Source organism: Carassius carassius, chromosome 8 (genome assembly GCF_963082965.1).
Source record: "Carassius carassius chromosome 8, fCarCar2.1, whole genome shotgun sequence".
NCBI classification, from domain to species: domain Eukaryota; kingdom Metazoa; phylum Chordata; class Actinopteri; order Cypriniformes; family Cyprinidae; genus Carassius; species Carassius carassius.
The window spans coordinates 35018245-35024753 of NC_081762.1; positions in this window are offsets into that span (position 1 = coordinate 35018245).

Genomic DNA, 6509 nt, shown 5'->3' on the forward strand with positions numbered 1-6509 from the left:
GTACAACCAACTTATAATATAATATATGTGAAGCAAGAGTCTTAAGCTTCATTCGTCTCACAGCAATCCACTACAATCCTCCCTGAAACTGACTGGAAAAACTAGACAGATCACAAAATCAACATAACTGAAGTGGCTGCTTGATTGCTCCTTTTTAGTCTTTACTCAAATATTTCAGACTCATGAAATTATGTTTAATATTTTAGATTTGTAAAATAACTGTAAGCCACAGCTTCACAGGGCTTGTTTTTTGTTTATTTGCACATTTGTGTAATGACCCTGTCGAACAGACACAAATAAACCAGTGAATCATCACGTGAGCTGTTGAAATGCTACATTCCAGTAACATAAATGATGCCCACTGCTGTGTGTGTGTGTGTGTGTGTGTGTGTGTGTGCACTGCTGTGTGTGTGTGTGTGTGTGTGTGTGTGTGTGCACTGCTGTGTGTGTGTGTGTGTGCACTGCTGTGTGTGTGTGTGTGCACTGCTGTGTGTGTGTGTGTGTGTGTGTGTGTGTGTGTGTGCACTGCTGTGTGTGTGTGTGTGTGTGTGTGTGCACTGCTGTGTGTGTGTGTGTGTGTGTGTGCACTTTGGATGAGTTAATTGCAGAGCATGAATTCTGAGTATGGATCACCATACTTGGCTGTATGTCACGTTCACTGACTTGGCTTCATGTTTCACAGGAAGAGCAATAACATTTAACAGAACAAAGCACATTGTATCTGGAAAGTTTCCAGTGACAGACACCTCAGGACTGTCCCCACTTTCCCCCTCCTTTCTCTACATTCCAGAAAAACAAAGGAACTCCTATAGATTCGTTTGAAAGACAATCATTTAAAAGTATGAAAGAGCAACTAGATTCACAAATAATATGTGTTATGTCTCATATATATGCTTGATGTGTTTTATGTAATCGGTGTGACTTTGACCAATGCTTTATTACTACTTTAAGCAGATAAAGCCATTATATATGTGTAAGATATGGAAAGTTTAGTATTGAATGAAAGCTTGCTTTATTTGCACTACTTTGGTCCAGTCAAGTCACCTTTATTTATATAGCGCTTAAAACAAAACATAGGGATTTAGTTTTTACCAAAATTCCTTAATATTTTGTGTCTGTAGCCTTTTCAAGAGAGTGTACAACTTCAAACTTTACTGAATGTTTAGTTTTTAGAGAACTGGCTAGATGTGTTCCAGTTGTAATAGTTGTATGTGTGAAACAGCAAGACTTACTTTTCGTGTTGACGATTCATTCATTGTAATAATATGGAAATGGACAATTGTCCAAAAAAGAAATACCTAGTCAAATGCTCTCAAGTAGAAATTTTATTAAGTTGATTTTATTTATTTCTATAAACACTGAATGTTGGCCTTTCTTAGAAAGAAGGCCTCGTCTACAGTCATATAAAGTTGAACAAACAAAATGTGTACAACGTCATCTGTAATCCTGATCATCTGACTTAGTAAAATGACAGTCACAGTAGATCGAGAAGGGGTTTTTCTGTATATGCATTATGACCCTTTTCTTAAATGTCCTATACACTTTCTGGGTAACTAGAAATTACAACTGTGCCCCCATAGAACTTGTTAGGGATCTGTATAGAGGGAATGCATGGACAATAAAGTTTATTCTATATCTATTGTATATGTAAGTAAAAAAATAATGACCTAAGAAAATGGTAAAAAAAAAGAAAATTGTTGAAACAAGCTCTGCTGATACATCTCTTTAATTTCATGTTGGATGGTGAAAAATCCACATTCTGATGCATTAGAAAAAGTATAAGAAAAGCATGAAACCATGATACATGAACAGAAAGACTGAATAAAATATGATGAACGAATATAAAATAATGTTTTCTTGATACGGGCAAGAATGGTTCATCTAGACCCCTCATTATTTAGACCCCCAAATGAGACCCGTTCCAATTGGATAATGAACCTTGGGGGGAAATCATTTGAAACGTAGGTTTGTCAAAAAAGAAAGAAAAATATTTTATCTGGTTTAATTGTAATTAAAAATAAATATAATTTAAATGTAATTAAAAATAAAATAAAATAAAATAAAATAAAATCCCTTTCTTAAAAGCAATGTGTCAAACTTATTTGGTGGCCTGATTCTCATTTCATGGTGTACTGATCACATATTTCATGTATTTATGTATAAGTTTATTTGTATAGGGACAGTACAAAAGAAACATTATCCCAGTTAAAACTGGAAAATATGTATTGCACATAGAGAGTATAGCATAAGCTAATTTGCATCTCAAGTCCATAGAAAGGCTTTTCTAAAAAAAGTAAAGTAGAAACAAGAATAAAACTACTACTCATAGAATAAAACTACCACAATATGTCCCTTACAGACATTCAAATACCTCCCTGAATTATACATATAAGAAAAAAAAAAACATTAAAAAACCATACATTACATTACACTTATACATACAAAAATTCTTACATTTAAATATGCGTGCAATTCTGGTTTATTTTAAACCACCGCTTTACCTTCAATGTAAAGGACTTTATTTCAAGTATTGCCTTAAACTCATTAGACAGCAGGTTCCAGAGTCTGGAGCCCTCAATAGAAAAGGCTCTTTGCCCTTGTGTAGTTCTACTAAAATGTATCCTGCAATTCCCACGAACTCCTAGTGATTCTACTTGTATCATCCTGTCTCTTTATCAATTTACATAGAACAGACGGTGCCTTATTGTGCAAACATTTAAAAATCTATTTTATATATGACAGCTTTTTAAAATTTGTAAAACTTAGTATATAAATTTGTTTTAAGACGTTGCATTTATGCCATCGATTTGGCTTTTTATCCATTATTTTTAGAGCACGATTATACAACATTTACATTTTTTTGATTAAGGAGTCACTTGTTTGAGTCCAGACTGTTATACAGTATGAGATGCGGGACAAGATCATTGCATGCATAAAAAGATGAGCTGCCTCATTTGAGATATATTTTCTAATAAGTCTAAAACAGTTTAGGTTACTCCTTACCATTTTTGATAGCTTTTTTATATGTTTATCAAATTTAAGTTGCACGTTCTATTGTACGGAACGTGAATATAGAGACACCAGCCACCATAGTCAAATGTTTACCGGGAGCCAGAGCGCCTGACATCTTGGCAAATTTAAAAGTGCTGGCTAATGCTAAACGTAAATACAGTAAGATTGTAATTCATGCCGGCGCTAATGATGTTCGACTTCACCAGTCGGAGATCACTAAAAATAACATTAAAGAGGTGTGTGAACTTGCAAGCACGATGTCAGACACTGTAATATGCTCTGGTCCCCTCCCTGCTTACCGTGGTGATGAGATGCATAGCAGATTGTCATCACTCAATGGCTGGATGTCTAAGTGGTGCCCACAGAATAACATAGGTTTCATAGACAATTGGACGAGCTTTTGGGGCAGACCTGACCTGTTTAAAAGAGATGGTCTTCATCCCTCCTGGGGTGGCGCCACTCTTCTCTCTAGAAATATGGCAAATAGTCTTAGTGTTTATACTTGACTAACTGGGGCCCAGGTCAGGAAGCAGACAGACTGGCTAAACCGACCGTCTGCTAGCTGCCTCCCGTCACAGAGGTCAGTTAATTCTCAGCACATAGAGACTTTTTCACCTAGATATCACACTATAGAGACTGTGTCTGTTCCCCGAACTAGAAAATACAAAAAACGTCCAAACCAAGTTAAGATTAACAATTTAATTGAGGTTCAACAAATAAAAAACAGAAGCAATATGGATAAACAAATGATAAAGCTTGGCTTATTGAATATCAGATCCCTTTCTACGAAAACACTTTTTGTAAATAATATGATCACTGATCATAATATAGATGTGCTCTGTTTGACAGAAACCTGGCTAAAACCTGATGATAACAATACTTTAAATGAGTCCACCCCCCAAGATTACTGTTATAAACATGAGCCACGTCTAAAAGGCAAAGGTGGAGGTGTTGCTTCAATTTATAACAACGTTTTCAGGATTTCTCAGAGGGCAGGCTACAAGTATAACTCGTTTGAAGTAATGGTACTTCATATAACATTATCCAGAGAAACAAATGTTAATGATAAATCCCCTGTTATGTTTGTACTGGCTACTGTATACAGGCCACCAGGGCACCATACAGACTTTATTAAAGAGTTTGGTGATTTTACATCCGAGTTAGTTCTGGCTGCAGATAAAGTTTTAATAGTTGGTGATTTTAATATCCATGTTGATAATGAAAAAGATGCATTGGGATCAGCATTTATAGACATTCTGAACTCTATTGGTGTTAGACAACACGTTTCAGGACCTACTCATTGTCGAAATCATACTCTAGATTTAATACTGTCACATGGAATTGATATTGATAGTGTTGAAATTATGCAGCCAAGTGATTATATCTCAGATAATTATTTAGTTTTGTGCAAACTTCATATAGCCAAAATTGTAAATTCTACTTCTTGTTACAAGTATGATAGAACCATCACTTCTACCACAAAAGACTGCTTTTTAAGTTATCTTCAATTCAATTCAATTCAATTCAAGTTTATTTGTATAGCGCTTTTTACAATACAAATCGTTACAAAGCAACTTTACAGAAAATTATGTTTCTACAATATTTAGTAGTAGCTAGTAGTTTGTGCACGTTTGACAGGATTTTAGAAAAATAAAAATAATAATAATGATAATAATACAAGACGTAGTCAGCTAGATGATGAACTATCAATATTATTAATTAATAGTAATTATAGGATGCAGTCACACATGTAGCAATAATTGTTAGTTCTGTTTGTTGATTCAAGGTTAGCATCATCTGGGGTCCTCTGAGGGTCAGCATCATCTCTTCTCAGGTGTTCTGGATCCAGACTGGAGCTTGTGTAAATCCTAGTTACCCCGTGGCAAAACATAGAAACAAAATAGAGACATCGTTAGCATAGCTGCTGATCCAACAAAGTAAAATTAGTTTAACCCAAGCTAAAGAATAAAAATGCAGATGCAACTACACTCACAATTTAAGAGATACATTATTCGAATGCTTGGCGAAAGAGATGCGTTTTTAATCTAGATTTAAACAGAGAGAGTGTCACTGAACCCCGAACATTATCAGGAAGGCTATTCCAGAGTTTGGGAGCCAAATGTGAAAAAGCTCTACCTCCTTTAGTGGACTTTGCTATCCTAGGAACTACCAAAAGTCCAGCGTTTTGTGACCTTAGGGTGCGTGATGGGTTGTAGCGTGGTAGAAGGCTAGTTAGGTACGCAGGAGCTAAACCATTTAGGGCCTTATAGGTAAGTAATGATAATTTGTAACTGATACGGAACTTAATAGGTAGCCAGTGCAGAGACTGTAAAATTGGGGTAATATGATCATATTTTCTTGACCTGGTAAGGACTCTAGCTACTGCATTTTGGACTACCTGTAGCTTGTTTATTGACGAAGCAGGACAACCACCTAGAAGTGCATTACAATAGTCCAGTCTAGAGGTCATGAAAGCATGAACTAGCTTTTCTGCATCAGAAACAGATAACATGTTTCGTAGCTTGGCAATGTTTCTAAGATGGAAGAATGCGGTTTTTGTAACATTGGAAATATGATTTTCAAAAGACAAATTGCTGTCCAATATAACACCCAGATTTCTGACTGTAGAGGAAGTAACAGTACATCCGTCTAGTTGCAGATTGTAATCTACAAGATTCTATGTGGTGTTTTTTGGTCCAATAATTAATATCTCTGTCTTATCCGAATTTAATTGGAGAAAATTATTTGTCATCCAATCTTTTACATTTTTAACACACTCTGTTAGCTTAGATAATTGGGAAGTTTCATCTGGTCTCGTTGAAATATATAGCTGAGTATCATCAGCATAACAGTGGAAGCTAATTCCGTATTTTCTAATAATATTACCAAGGGGCAACATGTATATTGAAAATAGAAGGGGACCTAGGACGGATCCTTGTGGCACTCCATATTTTACTGATGATAAATGAGATGACACCCCATTTAAGTAAACAAGATGGTAGCGATCGGACAGGTAGGATCTAAACCATCTTAGAGCCTGCCCTTGAATACCTGTATAGTTTTGTAATCGATCTATGAGTATGTCATGATCTATGGTGTCGAACGCAGCACTAAGATCAAGTAAGACTAGAAATGAGATGCAGCCTTGATCTGACGCAAGAAGCAGGTCATTTGTAACTTTAACAAGTGCAGTTTCTGTGCTATGGTGGGGCCTAAAACCTGACTGAAATTCTTCATACAGATCATTTTTATGCAGGAAGGTGCTCAATTGAGCAGACACAACTTTTTCTAAAATTTTAGACATAAATGGAAGATTTGAAATAGGCCTATAATTTGCCAGTACACTAGGATCTAGTTTTGGTTTCTTAATAAGAGGCTTGATAACCGCCAGCTTGAATGGTTTTGGGACGTGACCTAAAGATAACGACGAGTTAATGATATTGAGAAGCGGTTCTTCGGCTACAGGTAACAGCTCTTTTAGTAATTTAGTGGGTACA